The sequence below is a fragment of the Dama dama genome, chromosome 21, assembly GCF_033118175.1.
Source record: "Dama dama isolate Ldn47 chromosome 21, ASM3311817v1, whole genome shotgun sequence".
Taxonomy (NCBI): Eukaryota; Metazoa; Chordata; class Mammalia; order Artiodactyla; family Cervidae; genus Dama; species Dama dama.
The window spans coordinates 57311748-57338356 of record NC_083701.1 but is presented as its reverse complement, the minus strand read 5'-3'; the positions used below and the strand labels follow the sequence as shown (position 1 = coordinate 57338356).

The window sequence follows — 26609 nt, the reverse complement described above, 5'->3', positions numbered from 1 at the left end:
ACTGCGTCACACAGCTACGCCCAGGCTACAAAGGAGCCGCCGCTCCCTGACACACGTCGTGGGACGGCTCCCCCAGACTCAGGCCCCTCTGCGCCTGTGATGTGGTTGGCTGCGCTTTCCTCCATATTCACGTTCTGGGCCCAAGCTCTGTACTTTGAGTGAAATCCCTAATCTCGCTTCTTCGTAAATATTGCAAAACCTTGTGCTTCTCATGTTTAATTTCTTTTCGCTTTCTTTTTTAACCAAATAGACCTACTGAGATCAAAGATGTGTTTGCACATTGAACCTAGAAACCATGAAAGCATACAAGGGAACAAGCAAATAAGCACCCCTATCAATATATTAACATATAAAACACTAATCATAACATCAAAGACTCTTAAAAACTTGCTAGAAACAATTACAACTTGTTCCTATAATCATTACAATTTGTACACTTATAAGAGGATTGCCTTTAAACTACTATAAGCCTTTGAAAGTTGAAATACCGGAAAGAGGGAATTTGCTAGCTAAAAAAACAATCTGCACACCAGGATCTGATTATATTCCTTTTCCTTCTGTAATTGCTGGTCCCATACCCACTTATTTTCTAACCCCAAATACCTGTGGTATGCTGGTGGGAGCTTTTAGCTAGAAAGGAAGTGAGATTTTCCCAGGATATGTCACTATGTTCTATCAAAATGGAAAGCAATAGTGCAGTGAACCAGCTTGCCAGTGTCCACATTCAGAATGCAAACCACAGAAACGATGGCTTGGAGTGTAGGATCAATGACTGGGAATAAATTTTTGTTGTACAATGTTTTATCTCTATGATGGCAATATAATATGGAGGAACCAAGAGGGTAGTTGTTCTTCTACCATGATCCAAATTCATTACATGTTTAAATCAGGCATTCTTTTAGAAGAGAAGATTGTTATATTGTTACATAAGGGGAAAAGCTATAACAAAATTGTAATTCTGTGCTCAATGGAGTACTTTAATTTGAACATATTTGTGTGTTTGCTTTATAGTTAGATATACCTGAATCCTCCTGGCAATAAACAATTGGGAGTAATCTGCAGAAGCGTATTAATTAACTCATAAAGCATGGCTAAAGCCCAACTGTGTGCTCAGTTTGTACACGGATAATAACAGCTACCCTTTATTAAGCACCCCCCAATCCTCTCCTTGGTACTCCCATACCAAATTCTATGCACTTCCCTCATTGCTCTCTTCACCTCATTTTATGGTCATTTTATATGTTAGAAAAAGAAAAAATTGTAAAAAGTTAGCTATTATTGCCTGCCTTTGCAATCTACTCAGTATGAATCCCTAATATACAATAGTTTTTAACCTACAAAAGGTAACTTGATATTATTCAACTTACAAGACCAGTTGGTTTTGCAATTCAAATAACAAGGACTGCAGTAACTACTGTATATGCATTACTTCATTTAATTGTAATTTAATACCTCCTAGTAGATAATTAACATCCTACTCAATTTTACAAAAAGTGAACTGGAGGAAAAAGTGAACTTGAGACATGGCTAGATTAGGTAATTTGTCATGGTCATGTAGCTGTATCTCTGTTTTACTTTTTCAAAAAAATTTGTGGTATCCTTGATTTACAATGTTGTGTTAATTTCTGCTGTATAGCAAAGTGATTCAGTTACAAATATATATTTCCTGAATATTCTACTAAGTGTTTAAAGTGGGGTGCAAACACATATCTGTCTAATTAAGGGCCTGAGTTATACATATTAGAATAAGTTCTCCTTGCTTTAAGGTTTCAAACAGCTAGATGAGATAGGTAGTATGTTTCTCATTTTACACAACCTGATGTGAGTGACTTAGAGCAGTAGCATGGTTGTCTCTGTTCATGGAGAGCTAACAGAGAATCCAAATTTGAATCCAGGTTTTGATGATTCCAAATCCTATACTCTCTGAACTGTATGACTCTACCTTTCCCCTTGACACTATTCCATGCTGAGTAAATTCTCTTATACTACTTAGGCATTTCAGAGTACTATAACACTCTGAAATCACAGAGTATTATAATATAGCACTTTCCAAAGTGCATTTCACATAACCCTAAGATTAAAGGAAAGGTCAAATATTGCCTATTTTGGCCTTTCTTGAAAACTCACAAGGCCTGCTGGGCTTAATGCTCTGAGAAGTCCTGTAGTGAAATAAAACAAAAGTCTTTGTAACTCATTTGACTGTATGATATACGAACTTTTTTCCTATGGACATCCTTAGGAACATTGGAATTAGTGCTCTGGGTGACACCACTTGGGAAAACTCTGCTGTAGACTCTACTGTGATCCCCTAGACGGGCTTCAGAGGCCTGATGCTAATTGCTAGTAATCAAAAAGCCTTCGGAGGAAAGGGATAGTTCACTCAAAGTCCTGTGAATACCTCAGTATTCTAGGATTATACTAGGGATCATTCACATCGTGGAAAATAGGGCCCCAGGAATCACTGCTACGAGGACTGCATGGGCTCTGAAGCCTTCTGTCTTCACAGACTGTGGGTATGATTCTTGTTGTTCAGTCACTTCAGTTCAGTTCAGTCGCTCAGCCGTGTCCAGCTCTTTGCGACCCCATGAATCGCAGCACGCCAGGCCTCCCTGTCCATCACTAACTCCTGGAGTTTACTCAAACTCATGTCCATCGAGTCGGTCATGCCATCCAGCCATCTCATCCTCTGTCATCCCCTTCTCCTCCTGCCCTTAATCGTTCCCAGCATCAGGGTCTTTTCCAGTGAGTCAACTCTTCCCATGAGGTGGCCAAAGTATTGGAGTTTCAGCTTCAGCATCAGTTCTTCCAATGAACACCCAGGACTGATCTCCTTTAGGATGGACTGGTTGGATCTCCTTGTGGTCCAAGGGTCTCTCAAGAGTCTTCTCCAATACCACAGTTCAAAAGCATCAATTTTTTGGCGCTCAGCTTTCTTCACAGTCTAACTCTTTCAGTCACTTAGTCATGTCCAATTCTTTGCAACCCCATGAACTGTAGCCCGCCAACTCCTCTGTCCATGGGATTCTCCAGGCAAGAATACTGGAGTGGGTTGCCATTTTCTTCTCCAGAGGATCTTCCCAACCCAGGGATCAAATCCATGTCTCCTGCCTTGCAGGTAGATTCTTTACCCTTGGGACACCAGGGGAGCCCCTGCGTATGATAAGCCTACTCTAAGCAAAAGAGTTTTGTAGTTGAAAGAAATTGGTGATTTAGATTTAATAGGTACATATTGACTTGGACATCTGTAGTATGTGAGACATTTTCGTAACATGTATGTTACTTATCAGTTGGGGCTCTTTTGTTTACAAATGATAGAAATCCAGATGAAATTGGTTTATGCAAAAAACCACACACACGTGTGTGTGTATGTTGAGGGTAGGAGGATTCAGCTGCTCATATAACTGAGAATCAAGGGATATTCTAAACTTCAGGATCAGTTTAATTCAGATGTTCAGACTTTGTCCCCAGACTGTCTCTATCTTCTGCTTCATCTTTCTTTTGTGTGTTTTATTCTCAGAAATGTTCTTGTCAAGTGGTGGGAAGCTCTAAACTTACATTCTACAAGCAGAGCAATGCCCGTGCAAATAGAGCTTTTCTGGATTTTGTTTGAGGTACATCACATACAATCCTTGAACCAGTTAATCACTGTGACTCTTCTTTTCAAACTACAGTCCTCTGTAGTTTTGTATATAAGCCAATGAGACATAGGAGACACAATGAGACACAGGAGAAGTAGTTCCCCAAATGAAACCTAAGTGCTACTTCCATATAATAAAGAATGGTCGCTTGATAGGCTAACATCCATGCACCCACATGCAACACATTACTCCTCATGTCTAAAGAGCTCTCACTGAAGATCAGCTCTCACTAACATCAAATTACATTGCCTTATTTTGTTTTCTAGCTAAGCACCACAATACTTATGAATTCCATGCCAAAGTCACTTTCATTGGCTCTGGCTATCTAAAAGTATATTAGTACCTATTGATTAATACAAATAGAATGTAAGATACATATATGTTGTACTTTTAAATGCCTTGACTCTGAAATTTTTGATAATATTTTTCTTATGGCATGTAAGATAGACTACTTAATGTGTAACCATTATCATTTAAGAGATATACTTACTTTTTGAAGTATTATTAAATGTGGGCTGGTGTTAACATTAAGTATAATGATAAAATTTTCATTTCCAGGTGTCCATCTAATAATTATTATAGAATTATATTACTTAGTGCTATTTGACAGGCTGCAATCATCCTGTTTTATTTGAGTAAAAAAAAAATAGTACTTGGCATTAATATTATAATCTGATGTACTTTTTTCCCTGCCTCAACTACCCCCTCTCATTCCAGAAAGTAATTAGCTCATCCAGACACTGATGGACCAGACTTGTTGGGTTGTCTGGTTTTTGCCATTATTCTCAGCAGACTCCAGATAATTCTAATTTACTTATCTCTAGTGGAAAAATACTAAAAAGCACCATGCTGAGGCTAAAGGGAGACTGCTGGAAGGAGGATGAGCAGAGGTCTGCCCCCTTGCTCCTAAAATCTGTGAATACCTGTCAAGCATTGGAAACCCCTTTTCTTTTATCTATACCTTAATGTTTTTTATAGTGTTTGCACAATATAGTGACCTTTCTCATTTATGAAAAGTAAATAGGTCACTTTGAATTTCATGTTTTTGAGCATTCAAAATTATACCTTTAGCACCATAAACATTCTAAATGTGGGTTTGTTCATTCAGCTCCCTCCAAATGAGGGATAATTAAGTTATTTGGATTTTCATGCCATGTTGTTTTAGAGAGCCACATTCTTTGGGTATTTGGATGAAGAGCATAAACCTTGTCAATCAAAGGACTGAAAAAGTATCAACTAACCCTCACTCTTACCTTAACCATAGAAGATTTGTTTTTATATAAAAGCACAATATTATTGAGAAAAAAACAACTGTTGCTCAGATGGATCCTTGAGCAAATCACTTTTCCTCTTTAAATCATATTTCCTCAGCTGTAAAAGTGAAATCGCAGTGGCCATCTCACAGGATTTTTGTGAAGACTCACCTGTTCACATAACTGCATATGTTGTCATAAATATTATATTGCAGATGATTTTATTCTCAGTCCAGTTTGGCTTTTGGTTATATGTCAGCACAAATTTAGGGGAAATGAAGCCAGGCCTCCACACTGGCATCAAGCAAGTGTGCAAGGAAACATGGTCATCTGATACCAGATGTATAGCCAAGAATTCCTTCAGTCCCACTTAGGCCCTATGAAACCACAGTATCTGCAGAGACCTGTATTACAGAATCAGAGGCCAGAAGCCTTTGCCTAAAGATAGATTTTTCCCCTTGGGCACATGATATTTTTAATGAAAGTTTTATTTAAAATGCTAGTGTAAAGATAATGATGATAATATTAAAGCAAGCAATAGCAGTTACCATTTATTAAGCAATTATTCTATGCCTGGCATGGTTTTAAGCTCTTTACATATGTTTTCTGATTTACTATTTAGAAAATCATAATGTAAGCAGAATTATTCCCACTTTACAGAGTAAAGAGTAAACTTGTTTGGGGCTTCCCAGGTGGTGCTAGTGCTAAAGAACCCACCTGCCAGTGCAGGAGACGAAAGGGATGAGGGTTCGATCCCTGAGTTGGGAACATCCCCCGGAGGAGGGCATGGGAACCCACTCCAGTGTTCTTGCCTGAAGAATCCGCATGGCCAGAGAAGCCTGGCAGCCTATAGTCCATAGGGTCTCAAAAAGTTGGACACGACTGAAGTGGCTTAGCACACACGCAAACACGAACTCAAGTTTAGGTAAGTTAAGTAATTTAAGGATATATAGCTCATACGTGATGAAATTTGGATTCAGTCTTGAATATGTTGACCTTGAATCCCAATTAGCACAATTAGCAGAGTTTGGAAGATACAATTTACTAAGCCAAGATTGTAGGTTATTGGTCTTCCTCACAAATTTACATGCATATTTATCAGCGAAACTTTTTCCCCCTCATGCTGTGATTTGGTTTTTCAGAAGAAGTTTTCCAGAACTCAAACAGCAGTGTCAGCAGTGCCTTCTGCTGATTTCTCTTGCTTTGAAGACCACAGGAATTTAAAGTCATGGAGAAGACTAATCTCCAAAATCTTTCCATGACCATCTTCAAAGTTCTGATTTTGCTTGTTTCCATAAATGTAACGATGTGGTTAATTCAGTTAAGCCCTGATTGGTTGGGTACTATGTTCAAGGTACTGTAAAATAATGACAATAATTCTAACGAGCTAACTTTGGTGAACAACTTTCTACACACTGACTAAATTGATCAACTGTTTAAAACAAAGATCTGTCATTGTAAAGGACCCTTGCAAAGGTTTGGACTTTTTTCCAGCTTAAAATAGAGTATCTGTTGCATGTTCCTAGAATTTTGAAACAATAGCCTTGTCCAACTTGGCAGCTAGTTTTCCTAACTAGCCTATAAGTTCATGTTTACCTTAAAGGACCTAAATCTATGTGAGTAAGAAAGTAATTTGAAATGAAAAAATTGTGCTCATATTTAAGTGTTTATTTAACCATTTTGTAGTGCATACAAAATGTATAACTGTTGTCTAGTTTTACAATATTCTTAAAAGAGGGTGGGTGCCTGAACCAAATATTTAGCAGCAGGAATTATAAAATCATAAGGCGATTAAGTTAGCTAGTCGCAGAATTCCAATATTGCTTTTTAAATGACTTCAGGATATAGGAGGTACTAAGGTTATTATCTGTTATCAGGAATACAGTGGAATTGTACAACTGGATAATAACCAAACAAACTGACACAATGTAAAATTACATTATCAGTGTGTTAAAACAAAATTGCGCCCTAAAGGAGTCCACATGCCAGCTCAGAGCTGCAGTGTAATTATGCTTAACTCTGATAATTAAAATACAGCGGAGATCAACAGAATCATTTTCATTAAGAAAATTATTAATGATGGTGGTATAACAGTAATTGATTGCAGAGCACCACAGGATAACGTGATGCCGAAAACCCAACATGTTTCATGAACATCTGAGGCTTTTTCTGGTTATGTTCTCTAAGAATGAGAAATGTTTGGAGGAGTAAGCAATTTATTATGCCTGTTCTAGGAATCTGTGATTGTTAAAAATGGTTGCTTTAGAAAACCATCGTTTTGATTCAAATTGTCATTTCTGAGGGGTTCTTAAGGTCAAGGCAAGTGACCCCACCAGTGAGTGTGTTATTTACAATGGAGTTGTCTGTTGCAAATTGCAGAATGACAGCAACTTCAGCAAATATCAGGCCTTCTGCCATTTCCATTTTTTACTATGCATTTACTGTTTTTACAATTATGTTAGTGATTTACTGATGTTATTTCAGTCTGAATCTGGTCGTACTGAATAGTTTACGTCCTGAGTTGTTATTAATGTGTGCTATTTGATATGAAAAAATACATTTGTTTTCATATCAACATCACTGTGAGTTTCCTTAATGAAATGTTGGTAAATAATCCTGCACGATCATACCATTAATTATTTCCATGGGTTAGATGCATTCTCATATGTTGGAGAAAAAAATATCCTAAACCATCCTGATCCACTCATGAGTGAAGCTTCTGTCTCTTAGGGGTAAAAACCCAGGTAGGACGTTGGCAAATGATAAGAACTAAGAATATATCAGTTTCATAAGTATAAAAATGAAAAATGAAGAGTGGGGTCTTTTGAGAGGTGACTCACTATCATTCAAGGATGTTAGCTTGTCATTCAAAGTGATGCTAATCTTGAAAGCTACCCCCAAAAGTATCTTTGTCAGCTAAAATGAGGGACAACTCTTTAGGGAATGTTTTCAGAGTAAGATATTGTGAATAATTCTTAAAAAAGTGCATTACATAAAAAAATTATTATATTATAATTTCAACTAAAAAAGGAAAATATAAGGTTTTGTGCCTAGTATGATTATAATTATATTTAAATATATATATTTACAGTGAAACACACAGAAAGAAATAGCTTGAAACTATAAAAGTATTTCTGTAAAGGTGATATGGTTTGGTAAAAATTTTTTGTATTCCTATTTTATAGTTTTCTTCACTTTATTTTTCTTATATAATTCAAGAAAAATATTTGCAAATGAAAATCACTTTTTGTTTTAACTACATTCCTGCTCTTCTTTTTATACAATCCAAACTAAAAGAACAAAAATCTTTGCCTTACCCATGAAATCCCTCATCCCTGGAAATTAAATTATTTTCCAGTGATACATATTTTTCTTTAGTGTCTCTATAAATGTATTTCATAAGATAATTTTTCCAAATAAAAGTAATTGATCACATGCTCTGCACAAGATACAGCCCAGGTGTCATGAGGGGTACAGAGGAACATGAAACACACCCCTGGGTTAAGGAGTTTATTGAAAGAGCTTAATTAGTGGAGGTTGCATAATACTGAGTTCTGTCTTACATGGTCAAGGCAAAGTTGATAGAGGATGGGAAATTTTGGTTGGATATTGAAAGTTGAATATATATTTGAGAAAAGGGGAAGGCATTTGGGGAGGTTGAAATTCTGTGTCTAAAAGTTTACAGGCCATGGTTCATATGGTCATGAAAGCATCAGTCTTTAGTCAGAACAGAGAATTTACAAATAAGACCAGTGAGAGGCAAGCCTGCAAATGTTTCTGAGGGTCCTGTTGTATCTTCAGTTGAGTGCTCAGTCTGAAGACCTCATCATGGAGGTGGTAGAGAGCTACTGAAAGTTCTGAGGCACATGTGATCACACTGGCCTTTTAGTAAGATTATTGATTATTGTGTCAAAGGTGAAGCTCAGATCCATCCATTAATAAAAAACAAGACTTTAGCTGTCAAGAAAAGAATGTTGGTAGCTACATCCTTCTAGAAGATAAGATAAATCTTCTGCTTTTCTCCACTCATTACCTGACTCCAACAGTTTTTCAATACCAAATAAACCTCTGATGCTCTTACCTCTTTACCATCATTGTCCTGCCCAGCAGCCCCTGTCCTTACTTCCAGAAGACCTGGCTTGGATTCCATGAGTCCATCATTCTAATTACTTTCTTGTACCCCCTCTGGCTTTTGCTGCCCTGAATACCCTTTTCCTAATCAATCAATCTCTCCACCTTCCCCTCGCTTAATCCAAGCAGCAGAAGTTAGGGGAAGTAGTATTTATAAAGTATGCCTGGTCCACAAAGAGTGCTATATAAGGTGTGGTCAGAATGAACCAAAGAAACCATCACCACCACTAACAACAACAAAGCTAGAACAACAGACACCAGTGCTGACCGCTAGTTTACATTTGACCACCAAGTGAATGTGAACCCTCAGAGGAGGTAGCCTGTCTACTCAGCTCTTCTTTCCAAATTCATCTTCAGAGTGACTGTGTTAGACTTCTGTCTCCCAAAATATATTCCATCCCCTGATAAATAATGACCTTGCTCCTTGTTTCCCAGATAAAATGGAAAAGTGAAAAAAATACAAAACACATATAATCCTCCAAGGAATAGCTTCCTTTTGCAGAGTCTGATTACAAGAATCAATATGGCCCAAGAGACCAAGTCTGACCCACCACCTGTTTTTGTATAGAAAGTTTTATTGGAATACAGCTACCATGATTGTTTGTATATTTTGTCTGTAGCTACTTTCACACCATAACATCCAAGTTGAGTAATTCTGGTAGAGACCATTTAGCCTGCAAAACCTAAAGCGTTCACTGTTTGGCCCTTTATAGAAAAAGCATGGCAACACCTGAGCCAAGGCCACAAGGTTACTACCTGGGCCTAAAAGACCCTACATGGTCTGTCCTGGACACTTCTTTGGGTTTATTTACTGCTACTCTCCACCTGTCCTGTTCCAGTGGCTCGGGCCCTTGCTTTCGTTTGAAAATATGAAGAATGCCTCTGCCTCGGGGCCTTGGCACTGTGCCCTGCTATGCCCCCACATTGGTCCCTCTCTTGCCTCATTAGAAACTCTCTCCAAATAGTGCCTTCCCTGAGGTGTGCCTAACTACTCGGTCTCTATTTCTCTCATTTTTCTCCACATTATTAGGTAGTTTAGGCTGCTATAACCAAATACCATAGGCTGGTAGCTTAACAAGCTTCTCTCTCACAGTTCTGGAGGGTGGGAAGTTCAAGATCAAGGAGCAGGCAGATTCGGTGTCTGGTGAGGACCCATCTTCCTGGTTTAAAGATGGCCGCCTTCTTGTATCCGCATATGGTTGTGTGGCGGGGAGGCAGAGAGAGAGCCAGCTTCCTCCCTCGTGTCTCATAAGGGCGTCGGTACCCTGAGGTCTCCACCTTAATGGTCTAATTACCTCCCAAAGGCTTCACCTCTTGTACTATCACATAGGGTTTCAACATTAAAGTTTAGAGTTGGGGACACATTCAGTCCATAATATCTTTCTCATTTATCTTCATATTTGACATTTTAGAATTTCTTTTAAAAAGTTGGTGTCATCCTCCTATCCCTAGAATGCGAGTTCTTTAAGGACAGTAATTTTGTCTGGTTTTTTTTGGCCATCTATGATACATAGTAGGTGCTCACTAAATATTTATGAAGGAGTTAATTGATAAATGAATGACTTACAGATTTTTAAAACATGGAAATTAATATAAATTACTTTTAATAATGTTCTCCCAATCAGATAATCTGACTGTTGCACTTTCTGAGATGTGCTCAAACTTTATTCCTTAACTTCCTTAACTATTGAATTTTAACTCTCATATTTATAATGTACAGAGTCTTTCCCTGACTGTAACCTTTCTTCAGCACCTTGCTGTTTTTAGTATGGATATTCTTTCCTTTATCTCTGAAAATAGGAGGCAGAGGATGATTAGGGAATTGTATGTCCCGTGTGTTGTTTCTTACTTTTTCCAACTATATTTGCCCCTGTATTTAGTGTTGAAGCTTTCCTCAAGAGGCTAGAGATCCATGCATATCTACTTTATCATTTAAGAATGGGGCACTAAGGGCTGAATGCAAGAGCAGCCTGAGAAGGCAGAGCTTGTCAACTGGTAGCTTTTTTGTGGGTCATAGGATGGCAACCTAGCCATGGTAATGATGTCTCCCAATGCGGTGTATGTAATTTTTTTTTATCTTAGCACGATTAGCTTCTTTAGAGAATGCCGGTCTCAGAGAATGTGGGTTTCGTCTCTGAGATAGATGAGCCTCATAGCCAGCAATCTGGGGACTTTGTGGGCAGACTGGACCAGGTGGTGCTTTGGGAAAGTCCTACCTCATTTTTGAGAATGTAGGTGTTCCCTCAATCTTCTAACTCAGGTGACACTGTGATATAACCCTTGGCTGAGAATATTTCTCTGTCTCTAAAGCCTCTATTCCAGTTCTTCATAGACTAAGCCTCCATTCCCTAGCAGAGTAAGAAAGGAATGTCACTTAGCTCTGCAGGAATCCCTGAGAAACTGTAACTAACAGCTTCTTACTCGGAAAGCCAGTCCTGTACATTTTAGCTCTGCGGCTCACCCTATCTTTCAAGGTGCCAGGTGTCTTTACTTTCTGATCTTTTCCAGGATTCTGCAGAATCAATCCGCTTGCTACATGTTGGCCAGCTGCTCTTCAAATACTTGGATTTCAGCTTTCTGTGCTCTGGTGTGTCATCTATCACTCCATCAACTTGCTAGCTTCCAAGATGTTGTTGACTTCTGTTGCCAACTCTGCCCCATCTCTTTGCCCTTATCATCTTTTTTCTTCTCCACTGTCATGTTAGTGAAAGGGAGAAGAAATAAATGCATGTAATCAATTCATCATATTTAACGGGAAGCCCTCTATGCTTGCTTTCTTAGGTAAGCTTCTGCAAAGTTTTTTTTTTTTTTTTTTTGCATGCATTCTTTTAACTCTCTAAATTGCAGCATCTTCTGTCTTATTCCGTTTCTGCCTTCATCATTCCATTGAAGTGACTTTGTCAGAGGTCTCCTGTGGTTTACTTGTTGTCAGCTTTTCACTCCACGAGGCTTGATCTGATTTATCCCTTTCCACACAAAGGGCCAGGTTTCTCCATCACTGTCCAGCCACTAAATATTGTCATTCTGTAGTTTTCTTTCTTCTCATTTCTGTGTTTCTTGAAGCTTATCTCATCTAAATTTTTTAACTACCCATCTCCTTACAGTTTCATTTCTCACTTATCCTTCACAGCTGTGCTATACAGTAAGTCCCCTATATACAAGTGGATTTCATTCCAAGAGTGCATTTGTAAGTCCAGTTTGTTTGTAAGACCAACAAAGTTAGCCTAGGTACCCAACTAACCCAATCAGCTATTTAGTACTGTACTGTAATAGGTATATAATACTTTTCATACAAACAATATGTACATAAAAATCAAACACCAAAAATGAAGAAAACATTTTTAACATTACAGTCCAGTGCCTTGAGAAGTCCAGTAGTACAGTACCACAGCTGGTATGGAGGGGCTGACATGCACGTTCACATCTTTGAAAGTTCACAACTTGAAGGTTCATGTGTAAGGGGCTTGCTGTACTCCAAGTAGTCTCAGTTATTTAAAATTCCTCAGCTATTCCTTACTTGCTCACATCTGCCTTGTATATCATATTTCCCTTGCTTAATAACCTTCCCAACATCTTTGTCTAGGAAGGAGATAGCATTCAAGACTTAACAGGTATCAGTGCTTCTGAAAAGCCTTCCATGCCCTTCCCAGGAGGGGGCTCCACCCCAGTGTGGGCACTGTCCCAGGTTGGTTGTGAACACCTCAGGTGCAATGATGTCATTTCTCACTTCTACTCCACAGATAATTCATAGAATATACTCGCTGAATTTTGAATTGCTTTTAATGGGTATTAAGATGCATCCCTCAATGTAGTAAATTCTAGTAGGACTTGCTTTATTTTCAGAAATTACCAGTGTGAAAAATCATTTGAAAACCAATACTCAGAATGCTTTTCTCTCCATATGTAGGAAAGTACTCCATGTCTTAGCAAGATTTTTGTAATGCTAGAAAATCTAATATAGGGATATTTCTTTGGAATGCCCTGGGTAAAGAAAGCATACATTGTGCTACATCAGTTAGAATGAAGGTGTATAAAAGAATGTGGAAAAATTAGAATCTATATACATGCAAAAGATGCTGTCAAACCTTAAGGTTTTATTTGATATCTTTGCATAGCAGCCATGCCAATTCCTTGGCTCACCGTTATTGCACAGTTCTTTCCTGGGTGACTGAACACACACACACACATACACACACACACACACACACCACTTGACTTTCTCTCAACAAGCAGTAACTGCATCTACTGTTCCCACATATCACTGGGGGAAAGTCAGCCAGACCTCAAGTCTTTGCTCTGAGACCTAAAATTGGAGACTTTTCATTTCCCTTGGTGTATAAGTCAACCCCATCTTTGAAGGCTATTTTTAAACTAAAAGGTCACCTGATATGCCATGACATACAGTAGTACTTCAGAGAAGATATATTCTCATTAGTCTTTCTTAGATCTGTGAAGACTGTCAGATGACAGTGGGGTCAACCAAGATAGTATATCGTGGTGTTGCAAGCAAGAATATCCCAACCAGGAGAATGGATCCGAAATGCACACATTTAAGTATGAGCAGATAAGATTTTCTGTCTATTTATATAGTTTTATCTACCGCCCATTGAAATTCAATACGAATAAATTGCTTTAAGCCAGTTTTTCCTTTAGAAATCTAGTATTTATCATCACTGTCTGGTCTCCCTTGTCAGTAAAGATTTTCAAGAATGATGGCTCTCCAGTTGAGTACCCTTTACTTTGTGCGTTCTTTCAAGAACTGGTTAAGTCTCAGAGGCTTATTAGGAAAACTTAAGATTTTCAGGATACTTATCAAATATTTCTAGTAAGGAATTTAATGTTTTATATTTTATTTGATGAAATAAGTAATATAAGATATTCCTGCTCTCCGGGCCCCCAAGAGATACAAAATTTATCCATTAACTAGTAAATAATAATTTGGAGTCTCTCAATATCAAAACTAGTTTTGTAATGCATATAAAATCTTAAATGTCTTAAGTATAATCTCAGCTATCTTTCTGTACTCTAAGTATAGGTTTCTAGATTAAAGTGAGTGTAGGAAGCAAAAAAATAAAAAGCAGTCCTATGGAGGACATTTAAGTCAAACAGTAGTTTAGTTTAGAGATCTTGCTTCATAGTTTTGCATTTTGACTAGAGATAGAGATAAGAAGGATAGCTTTCTACCAGTGAAATGAAGTAAAAAGAAAATGTGCATAAGAAAATGGACAAGTTACTTTTCATCTTATCCTTGGCTTTAAATATACCATTGTAATTAGCTATCTCAAAGGACATTAATATGATCATCTTTGCACACATGTGAAAATGAAGGGAGATTATAAAATGCATGCCACTTGGGGATTCTTCAGTTCATTGAAATATTGGTCAAGTACCCACTATATTCCAGCTAGGGAATCTGTCAATTTTTTGCTATGTGTTCAAGTTGTGTTTTACCTTGGTATGACACTTTCATATATCTAAGTTTTCCCTTTTTTAAAAGTTTGGCTAATGTCATGCTTATTAAAAGTGGTTTGCCAACCAGCAGTATGGCATGGACCTGTTAGAAACACTAAACCTCAGGTCCCATTCAGACCTACTGAATCCAAATCTCCCCTGGTGGCTCAGACAATAAAGAATACACCTGCAACTCAGGAGACCTAGGTTCAATCCCCAGGTCAGAAAGAGCCCCTGGAGAAGGGACTGGCAACCCACTCCAGTATTCTTGCATGGAAAATCCCATGGACAGAGGAGCCTGGTGGGCTTACCATGTATAGGGTCTCAATGAGTCAGACACGACTTAGCAACTAAACCACTAAACCATCACCAGTGATCTGTGTGCACATTTAAGTTTGAAAAGCCAAGATCAAGTGATTACTGGTGTGTCTTTAACAGAAGAGTACCAGTAGGGATGGAAACAGTTAACCTGGCAAGATAGTAGCATAATAACTTTCAGAGACTTGTGAATTCATTTGCAAGTAACAAACACCATTGTAGAGCATGAGAATATCATAAAGGGAAAATAAGAACGTTGAAAAGTTCTTCCTGTTTTGTCTTTAAATATACAACAGCTTGAGTGCTATCTTTCTTGGCACTCCCCCTCATTCCCACAAATGGGATTATAGCAAAGAAAAGAAAATGCTGCTGTACTCTATTTAATGGGAACATTTATTGCTGTTTTTCCTCTTCTCTCCAACACCTCTTAATTTATATTAGGCATTAAATTGTAATGCTGTTTCTTTCCATGGTGAAAGTGTCCCCGTGTGTGTGCCTTTAAATCAATTCATTGTTATTTGCAAAACAAAATCCTAAATAAGTACTTAGGGGAAACGCAGGCCCCCTGGCCCCTGGAACTCTCTGGAGGCTCTCCTCTGTCATCCTTCCTGCTCAGCAAAAGGGGAAAAAAAGAGAAGGAAAAAAACAAATTTGCTGAGCCACACATTTCAAGTTGTCGACAACCCCATCCATGAGAAAACAGAAGAAAATATATATGCTCTCTGTCCTGTCAAAAGGCTTTCGCCTTATCTTGAGAGACTGTCAGAGCAGGAACATCAGTGAATGGACAGGAGTCTATTAAATTAATAAGCTGCTGGATGGTGTCTGGGGAGTTATGATGCTCCATAAATCCAGTTTGATCATGGTGGACAAGGTTTAAATCTGCAGACTTCTAATACACATCCAGTTCTTGGATTGGATTTGAAGTTTTGTGCCGGAGACACAGAGATAGTCCTGCAGCATGTGAATTAAGATTTATCTCCCCCCCACCCCCCATCCTTCTTTTTTTTTTTCCCTTATACTACTTACAGAAATGAAAGCACCTTAGGGATCCTAGCAAATGTTACGGCTGGAAATGAAAGAACTGTTGTCAAGGTGAAACCGTGACCTAGAAGCCTAAAATCAAACCTTGGTCATTCTATTCAAGCAGCCCCATCAGAACTGAGTGTAAAAGGTCTGTGTGGAAGGCAAGATGCCTGAACTTATCTATAACCTATTTTATAGTGATGCCTGTCAAATTCTACTCGTCTGTATTTATGACAGAAAGAAAACTAATGGTGTCAGATCTGCCCTATAGTAATAAAAAAATCAGGAAATATTTTCTTCACCCCATTAAATAAAGTCCTCCAATATAGCCTTTACTGTGATATAGGTTTATTTGAGTTTTCAGCTTCCAAGCATTTTAAGCTAAGAATTCGCTTATTAGTCAAACAATTTACCAAATAAACTATTAACTTTATGTTGAGAACAACGTATTTACATATTACTGATAAATAAAATTCCTGGAATAAAAAATAAAATTTCTTCAAAATCATAAAATTGTCCCTGTTGAGGAGGTTTATTACAGTTTATGATTTTCAAACCACTGGGAAATTGTTAATTACATGTTTGCCTCATCAACTTATAATTACTGTATAAATTTAGACCTTTTTTCATACCTTGGAACAGATTTATGTTAGAAAAACCCAGAATGGCAGACAATACCTTGTTATAACCAATGTAACATGTCCATTTCAACATATATAAGTCAGCATTTGAATACTTTCTCATAGGAGCGTCCAATTAACACAGCTCTACTATAACATCATGCTAAATAAATCATTACAAAGTCAGGGAGTGTCTTCAAGAGAGTGGAGTCCATCTCCACTCAGCACTCACTGTGTACAAAGCCCAGTCCTGACTATCGGATCATTAAATACTGACAAATAAACCATGAGGGCAACAGGATTATCCTCAGTTTTTTAATAGTCCCCAAGGATTTCCTGGTCGCTCAGACAGTAAAGAATCCTCATACAAGGCAGGAGGCCCAGGTTCGATCCCCGGGTGCGGAAGATCCCCTGGAGAAGCAAATGGCTACCCACTCTAGTATTCTTGCCTGGAGAATTTCATCAACAGAGGAGCCTGGACATGACTGAGCAACTTTCACTTTTATTCACTTAGAGCTTAAATAACTTGCCCAAATCACAAAGCTAACAAGTGACACAGCTTAAGTTGAAATCACCTCTGCCTTTCATTCATTTACGCATTTGGCAAGTTTTTATTGAGGGCCTACTATGCCTGGCAATTTTCTAGGCACTGGAGTAAAGAAAGCACACAATATTCCCTGCACTGGTGAGCTGGGGCATTTCTGTTAGGGAGTGAAAGTCACCACTTAACTGACTCAGAGGTCTGGGTTTTTCACACCCACACATACACACGCACCCCTTCCTCCATTACCTAGAACCAACCAAGAGGAGAAACATGAGAGTGCGTAGGTGAATCTGTTTTGGTTCCTGAAAGTATCTGCTCTGTATTTTCCATATTGGCCTCTGAAAATTACTGACTTTTTCCATGAAAAAATTGTGGAATTTTTTTCCTTCTTACTGACTAGTACATTTCTGAGCATTAACGTCCTGTTCTGTAACACCAATATACTGCCCAATAATAGTCAGAGATTAAATAGATACTTTAATAATTACCTCATCCAGTACAGTTGTAAATAAATCTCCTCTGTGTCACTCTCTCCTCCCACCACAAGAGTATTATGTCCCTAGCCAGGAAATGCTCAAGAAAACAGATGAGTCCCACACTGTGCCCTGCAGGTCAGAAAATTCTGGCTTTGTGGGACAGATAGGAGGGGTAAGTCTGCAAGGCCACAACTCTTAATGGGAACTCCCTGCTTCTGGTTTTTCAAGTACAATCCTGGAGACTGTGTCAACAGAAGAATCTCAGCTGTTCTCAAAAGCAGGAAGGAGACCATAATGATGTTTGCTTCCATTTGAGATGCTAACAGGACTTGAGAAGAGAATATTGAAAAGTTTTTGAAGATTTTAATCTAGTAAACAGTCCATAAATCACATCTCCCTTAACATTTACTTGTATTTTGATTCCAGCTCTAAGTCCTAGGACCTTAGAGAGTTTGGGATCAATACCTGACTAATAGGAAGCACTCAAGAAAATATTTGTTGAATGAATAAGTGAATATTTGGATTCACTTTTCTCCCTTTCTTTTTGCCCTGGTGTCTTTGTCTAAAGTATAAAAAAAAATAGATTAGGTTGGGAAGCAATAAAAAAGATAACAATTTATATTAAAGGGTGAGATTAGCAGATCCTATTCTTCCTGTTAATGCTTTTCTATCCTTATGAGATTTTGTATTATACAGTTGCATCTTTGTTTTGCATCCTACTAAGGTGTAATCTGGAGAAGGCAATGGCAACCCACTCCAGTACTGCTGCTGCTGCTGCTAAGTCACTTCAGTCGTGTCCGACTCTGTGCGACCCCACAGACGGCAGCCCACCAGGCTCCCCTGTCCCTGGGATTCTCCAGGCAAGAACACTGGAGTCAGTTGCCGTTTCCATCTCCAAAGCATGAAAGTGAAAAGTGAAAGTGAAGTCGCTCAGTTGTGTCCGACTCTTAGCGACCCCATGGACCACAGCCTACCAGGCTCCTCCAACCATGGGATTTTCCAGGCAAGAGCACTGGAGTGGGGTGCCATTGCCTTCTCCACACTCCGGTACTCTTGCCTGGCGAATCCCATGGAGCCTGGTGGGCTGCCGTCTATGGGGCCGCACAGAGTCGAACACGACTGAGCGACTTAGCAGCAGCAGCAGCAAGGTGTAATCATGTCATGGTCTCATGGTGTGTGGTCATGTCAAACACACAGAACTACATGGGAAGCACACCTGGTTCCACATCTAGCCTTATGCACAGAGATAAAACATTTGCAGTTAAGAGGCAAAAAAGAGAAACTAAAATTTGTGGAGCACTTACTTAAAAGCAAACGTTACATACATAGTATAGCTACTCTGCAAGGGTTGCTATAAATATTGCAGGTGAAGCAACCAATGTTTTGGTCAAAGTTGTATAGCTATTGACAGATAGAGTCAGAATTTGGACCTTAAATTTGTCCACAGAGCAATATTGCCTGCAAATAAAATGATGTTCATTCCTATCCATGCATTTATTTTTAAATCATGTTAAAATGAGACATGCCTACCAAATTAATGAAACAGTTCAGCCCACACTGGCTTGACTGTAAACCAAAAAAATTTGTTTTGAGAAACACTGAAAGAGCAGGAGATAAATTACTGTATATATACAAATATAAATAAAACATTTTCAGAAGAAAAATCTAGTTCAGTTATCTGTTTTTTAAGTTATTTTTGGCTTATAATGAAATGTGCAAATTTTATGTGTACAATAAAAATATACCCACCACCCTAGAAGATCTCCCATATTACAAAAGACAACTACCATTGATTACTCTTAGCAGATTAGTTTTGCCTGTTCTGAAATTTAATATGAATGGAGTTGTTCACATGAATCATATACTTTATGGCTTCCATGCTCAACGTAATGTTTTAAAGACTCATACAGGTCATATTGTGTATCAGTAGTTCGTTGCTACTAGAGTTTTTCAGACTCTCTTAATGAAAGCGGTTTTCTCCATTTGAGGATCCATTGCTACAGAGGTGAAGAGAACAACCCAAATATCCATCAGAAGGAAAATGGTTCCACAAATGGTGACAATGGAATCATACACATCTGCAACAATGGATTCCTCCAAAGAAGGAAACAGTTTTTATTAACAGAGTCTGCACACCTCTAGTACCTATGGCCTCAAATCAAGGGACGTTGAAACTAAAAGAGGTCAGTCAGAAAAAGAATGACAAGAGTCAGTGACCTTAAGGTTTTATTAACCCCAATCAGTCTTTAGGAGTCAAAACGAATGACTTCACTAGATCTTCCTATACTTTGAGTTGTATCAGTCATCTTCTTGACTGCCTAACCAAAGTGATTCAAAGAGGAATGAAATTTAAAGATTTTCCAATGGCTTTGGTGTCTGAATACACATGGGCTTCTTCACTTTTCGGGTCTTTATTTCTCTTTGTCTTACTAATTGCCTTTCACAAAGCAACAGAGCTATCTTAAAAGCACTTTGAAATCCCTGGATGAAAACAGCCAAAGCCATAGAAAATATCAGTATTATTATATCAGTTAATAGGCAATTGAAGCTACGAAAGGAATAACCAGAAAGACAAATGAATGGCCAAGAGGTAAAACAATTACTTAAAGGAAAATAATGGGTAATAGTAACCAAGGTTCTGAGAACAGGAATAAAGCGTATATCAGGAGGAGATGGATCTTAAAGGAAAGTGGAACCCTTCAACTTAATTAGAGGACTGTGAAAATGGACACTACCAGACAGTATCAGATAGCTTTGCTGCTTTTTATGTGAATTAGCCAAAGCATTAAGAATAATCATGGAACATGCCTTGGTCTGTGTTTTTTTTTAAGAATATGCACCATTAAAAAAAAAAAAAAAGAATTATGCACCATTGCTCGAGAAATACATTTTTGAGAAACTTCTCTGAATATAAACTCCTCAGATTTTTCTTTCAAGAGCAAAAAAAAAAAAAAAAAATCCTGAAAAACAAGAAATCATGCAGTTAACAGCAATTGGCCAGTGTGCCCTAACCTTCAACTCTGAAAGTATGATGAACTAATGTGGTTGATCTGTTAGTTGAAACAAACGTTCAAAAATGTTGGAACGGAAGCGTATGAGACATGAGGGAGTGAATTGGTTCTCTGGCCAGCCAAAAAGTCCACTGATATTAGAGGATGGGCAATTCATTTAAAAACACAAGAATAAATAAGTGATTTTACTATAAAAGTAAGAGATGGCATAAGACAAACACTACTAGCTATTTATAACAGTTTCCTTTTTATTCTTACAAAGGGTTATATAGAAATGTTTTTGAAGATAAATTACAAATTATCTTTAAAACTCTAAAGAATAAAATAACTTAGATACAAAATTTGGATTCAGACCTTCACAGAAATACATACCAATACAATTATGTTTTTCATTCAGATAAATGATTTAAATATTTTGAGGCTAAGAATGATAACTTCTTCAATTGCTTACAGAGTTAAAATTAAAGTATAATATAGGAATTTACCAAACCACCCTGTTCTTTGAAGAAAAACCAGGTTAAGGATAAATAAAAGCTTCTTGTATATTAAGATATTTTTTCTTAAAATTCTTCATGAGATAAGAGTTAAATAACTGCTAGCATATTCAGAAACATAGCTGCCTTGGAATGGAAAAAATGTCTTTTGTTTTATCGTGATACTAACAGAGTTTGGAAAAGAAAGATAAACTCTTTCCTGAACTCTTTAGGTTGCTTTTCATATTAACTTTTCTTATGAATAATCAGCTAATCTTTGAAAACTTCCTTGTATTAAAAAAACCCTGGAAACTCTTAATCAAATATCTTGGCTAATTAAACTTAGAAGTCATTTTGGGATTAGAGTGCTCAGGCTCCATTCTTTACAGTATGTTTTTTACGTGTTGTTTCTCATTTGTTGGATCCCTAGTAATATCCAGCTTTGTCTCTAGTATGTCCATAGGGAAAAACTTTTCTGGAATCCCGGCCAAAATCCACTACAGCTGCATTTCCATTTTAAGTACTAGAACTTACAACCTTGTAATGAACCTCCAGAATAGGCAACACTTCCTCTTTCTGTACTGAAAAAAAAAAAAAACTGCAGGCCATAGTTTATAATAGTGATGGAGAAGAATGAACCCCCATCCCCACCAATAAATTAAAGCAAGATGCTAAGGGCAAAATTAAGTATCATGCATGTGTTAGACAATGATTTTAACAACAGAGTATGTCTAAGCATACATATACAAACACATATGTGTATAAATATGCCTGTATGCGTATATGCATATGTGCAGACAAGCATGCCCTTCTTCAGTAGCCACAGCTAAATTTGTTAATTGTGACAATGGAACTTCTGGTATCACCATGCCCCCTAGCTCCACGCTAAAGTACTGTTCTAGTTTTGAATAATCGAATGGTTATTGTGTGTCTTCTTAAAGCTTTAGGATCTCTTAATAAACTCTTAATAACACTATATAAGACTTCAGATCATAGAATGCATCATATTGTAGGCATAAAATAAATGATAATTAACACAAAAAATAAAACAGTGCCTTAAAACAGCCAGTCCATTTTCCTCTAGCTACACCAGCAACTGGGCTGGATACTGTAAACGAAAGACTTTGGAGGGAAGAGGGCATTTTGCTTTGAATTGTCAAAATTTAAAAGCAGAGAAATGCCTCAAATATCAAAAAAAAAAAAAAAAACAAAAACAAAAACATGAAGTTGGCAATATAGTAATATCTATACTCCTGGGGAAAAAAAATTTTGTTCTAAATTTTGTAAACCTGTGGGAGTTGCTTAATAAACAAGTTTTGAAAACTCACTTAGGTGAACAAATTAAGAGGAGGATTGCCTCATGGCAACCCAGATTAGAAATAAAAATTGTGGAAGAGGACAAGAAACAAAAATAGAAGAGCATAGTTTATAGTTAACAGTTTTGAGGTTTGCAGGGATGTGCAATCATTTTCATAGTTTTGTTTTATGAAGAGACTAATTCTGAAGAGACAGACATATTCATTGGGCTTTTAAAATTTCTCTGAATATATGTCTGCCTGAAGTCCTCACCCTAGGGACTCATGTCTTTCTCATATGTATTCAGGGGAATATAATGTTCTCGGTAGAGGAAGAAATCTGTAAAATTCACCTGCCCAAAATAAAGGAATTATATTTTCAATTGTTTGACCACAGACCTCTGGAAGACTTTTAGCTTCGAGTGGTCTGTTGGCAGTGCCGTTTCAATAGAGGCTCCAGGGAAGTGCCAAGACCAGATTCACTTTCCCCCCCCCTTTTCTCTTTTAATCCCTGTGGGGCTCTGTGAATTTTTTTTTTCATAGCTGGACTAAAGTTGTGTCAACGGGAGACTTGCTCCATAAAGACTGAAATGTTAAAGAAAGCTACCAGGAACAGCTTTGAGGCAAGGTTTCAAGCTTTGTCATCACGCTTGAAGAATTTTCTGTTTAATGTAATGTAATGCGGTATTCAATGGGGACACGTTTAATTGAGTTTTACACAACCCAGTTGGGAGTAGAGCTGCAAGGTAGGTGATGTCTAGGTTTTTAATCTTCCACTCCGGAGAGGCTTGTTGACGGAGAGGTTCTTTCTCTTTGCAAGAAAAAAAAAGGAAGCATGAGAAATGATACATCCGTGGATAAAACCAATTGGCAACCCCCAAAGGAATGAGGGCGATAAGGCGAATCCAGCACTTGTAAGAAATAAAAGAATCCAACTGTTCATTTAAATGAGAAACAACACCCGCACGATGGAGGAGGCAGGGAGGCTGGGTGCACGGATGGGGAGGAACCCAGACTGCCAAATAGAAGCGGTGATACAGGAGGAAGGAATTCTCGCAGACAACCAGCAGCTTGTTAGGGGGATTATCAAGGAGATACTTGCTGATGTATATTTTTAAGGAAAATAAGAGGGAGAATGGGGCATTTTTACCTTGGGAACGATGAGTAAGTGACAGAAATGAGTGCAGAGGGAGCTGCTATTACACAAACAGCACTTAAAATAAGTCATCATTTCTTCCTAAAGTCCTAGCCTAACCCCTGCATCAACGTGGGTAAAAATAGCACCGGACCCTGTCAAAAAAGACAAAATAATACCTTATATATCAGCTCTGAGGTATTAAACTTTCTTAGCTCAGACAGCCCCTTTTTCTCCTTCTTTAGCAGCTACGCAGGCAAAAGCACAGAGCAGCCGCAGCATTCACAGATTGCATTTCTGTTTTGTCTCCATGACGCTAGGCCTAGTATGTAGCTCCATAGTTGGCCTGGGCAGAACCTTTTCAAAAAAATTTGCTTTAAATATTTATTACCAATTTTCTGGTCCCCAGCCAAGGAGGACTACTAGATAAAGGATTATCTACTAATATAACGAATGCATCCACTTAAAAGGGAATGTTAGTACTCTATCACTAATTTTTTTTTCTGCTGAATCTTTTTGGACAATCCATTTTGATGCTGTCCCTAATGGTGGTGGCTGGTGTCTAATGTGCCTGTGAGCCCCATCCCAGTAGAAAGGAGCGTGCTATGATAACATGGATTCCTTTAAATCCCTGCACTCCACCTGCAGTGAGAGACATCACTCTTAAGAATGTTCTGCTATCTTTCATCAGTGTCGTGGCATGCAGATAACTAACGCATTGTTGCCTGTCAGGATCCTTGCTAATTTAGAGCGGCTGACATGGTGCCTGGTATTCCACTCTTTGGAATATTATTGCCATGAGAAACCCTGCCTTTTCATCTTTTAAAATTAATTTGCTTTATTCAACATGTATTTCTGGCACTAGGCACTGGGAATAACGTAGAGAATCATTTCAGTACTGTTCTTGTCCTCATGGAGTTGACAATCTAGTGGGGAAAAATACAATAATTAGGCAATAAATATAATGTTTAAAGGTGATTGTGTCTGGGATATTGATCATAAAAATATGAAAGCAATTTTTTTGTTCATCGATTTGATCTGAGTGACCACTCAAATTATTCTCTATGAATCACTTTGCTTGTTACACATATTCATTCAGCAGATATTTGTTATATACCTACTTTGTGTCACACTTCATTCTAGGTGCTAGTTATAGAAGAGGGACCAAATCATGAACATTTCTGTTCTCATATGGCTTACAGTCCAGCATGCTCTCATTTAATTTTTGTTGTAACATTATAAAATGACCATTATTATGATGATTTCACCTAACAGTGATAAAGCCTCTTGAACTTCAAAGAGCACTTTTGCTTTCATTATCTAATCCAATGTGGGCATCAGTCAAATGAGAGAGATACTAATTTATTTTACACAAGAGAAATCTGAGGCACAGAAGGTAAAAGTAATTTTGCCAAGTTTCACAAAAAATTAAAATTGAATGTTTGGCTTTAATATAAGCCTCCTCATTTTTTTTTCCTTCCCCCCCCCCCTTGTTTTTATTGAGTTATCGTTGATGTACAGTATTATGGTACAAGATACTGAGTCACAATTTTCAAATATGACATTCCATTTATAGTTACTATGAAATGTTAACTGTATTCCCTGTGCTGCCTTGTATATCCTTGTGGTTTATTTTATGTATAGAAGTTTGTACCTCTTAGTACCCTACCCCATCCCTCTTCCCACTCCAACCACTGGTTTATTCTCTATAGATGCCTCCTAATTTAATCCAATATAATTTTTACTTTACAATGGACTTTGTTACTGTGATTTTTTTTTGTTTGTTTCAAAAGTATAGAACTGTGTTTTGATTTTTTGGAAGGCGAAGGTAGCTATCAGAACACAAAGTGCTAGAAATTATTTGGATAATATAAAGCAAAAAATCTACATAATAAAAAGAATTATTTAAATAAACTTGGTTATTACATTGGTATAAAAATGTTAAGGCAGTTGTATTTACTTTAAAACACCAACATTATAGTTTTATTATTTGTCACCTCTTACTAAAATAGGCCTTAGTTTTGATTAATTCCTAATTTTAGATACAAAGCCATGACATATTTGCAGTCTCCAGGGGTAGTTTAAAGATTCATCTATTTTTGTGAAGAATCAAGAGTAACCCATAAATGACACAACTCACTAAAAGAAAGGTCTACAGAACACTCATTTTGGGGTTTGTTTTCTAGCATAGTGTTTAAGTATACGAATTGCCTGAAATCTAAACAGCCTAGGTTCAAATCCTGACTCATTTTAGCTGTGAAGACTAAGGCAAGTTGCATCAATTCCCTGATTTCATTTTCTCAATATTAAAATAGTGAGGGGGAACCCCTACCTTATGAGGTAATTTTGAGAATTAAAAGACTGTTTGCTAAGTTGCTTCAGTCATGTCTGACTCTCGGACCCTATGGTTCCTCTGTCCATGGGATTCTCCAGGCAAGAATACTGGAGTGGGTTGCCATGCCCTCCTCTAGGGAACTAAGTATATCTAAAAGAAGGACTCATAACCATGCTGGGCACGTGATAAATGATACATTATTATGAATAAATACTGTTTTAAATAAGTTTCTGCATTTATATGACATTTGAGGTCTAAACCATACATAACAAGTCAATAATTTGAAGTTAAAGAAATGTTGATGTGAATTTTATTGATAATTATTAGGATTTGGAGTTGGAATGATTTGAATCATCAATATTTGCATCAATAGGCAATATTTAGGCTCAACAACCAATCCCTGGAACACATCTGAGTTTGGGGGATAGGGTGGTGACTCTGATAGAAGCCCTAATTGAGAACATTGTCATTTCACATAACCGCCCATTTGCTCTATTGTTTCCTATTCATTTTTTAGAAAGAGAAGCTAATGAAGCACTTGAGTTTCTGATATAATCAAGAAAGTACTTGGACAGCTAAACAGCAATTCAGTGCCTGGAGTCAAGGAAGGATAGCTAAGATTCTTGATGGCTTTTGTCCCATCTTAGCACACCCACTCCAAGCTTCCCATCGCAGTGAGATTGTATGAGTTTACCCCCAAAAGCACCACATGCAGGATTCTGATAGGTATTCAACTCTTCCCCTCTTTTCTTTTTCCGTGCCCCATACTTGAAAGCTCATAGTTTGAAAATGACTTTGGAGACTATGTATATTAATGTAGCTAGCTGGCTCCATCTGTGGGTCATCAAATAGACAGGCAGCTCTGAAACTGTGGTCCACCAACTACTGGTCCCAAGATGGTTT

General features: G+C 37.7%; 1 protein-coding gene across 2 annotated transcripts in view; it reads left to right on the top strand.

Moving 5' to 3' along the window:
- The window catches only part of ZFPM2 (zinc finger protein, FOG family member 2), a 499730-nt gene that overhangs the window by 328242 nt on the left and 144879 nt on the right, over window positions 1-26609 (top strand). The window lies entirely within an intron of this gene.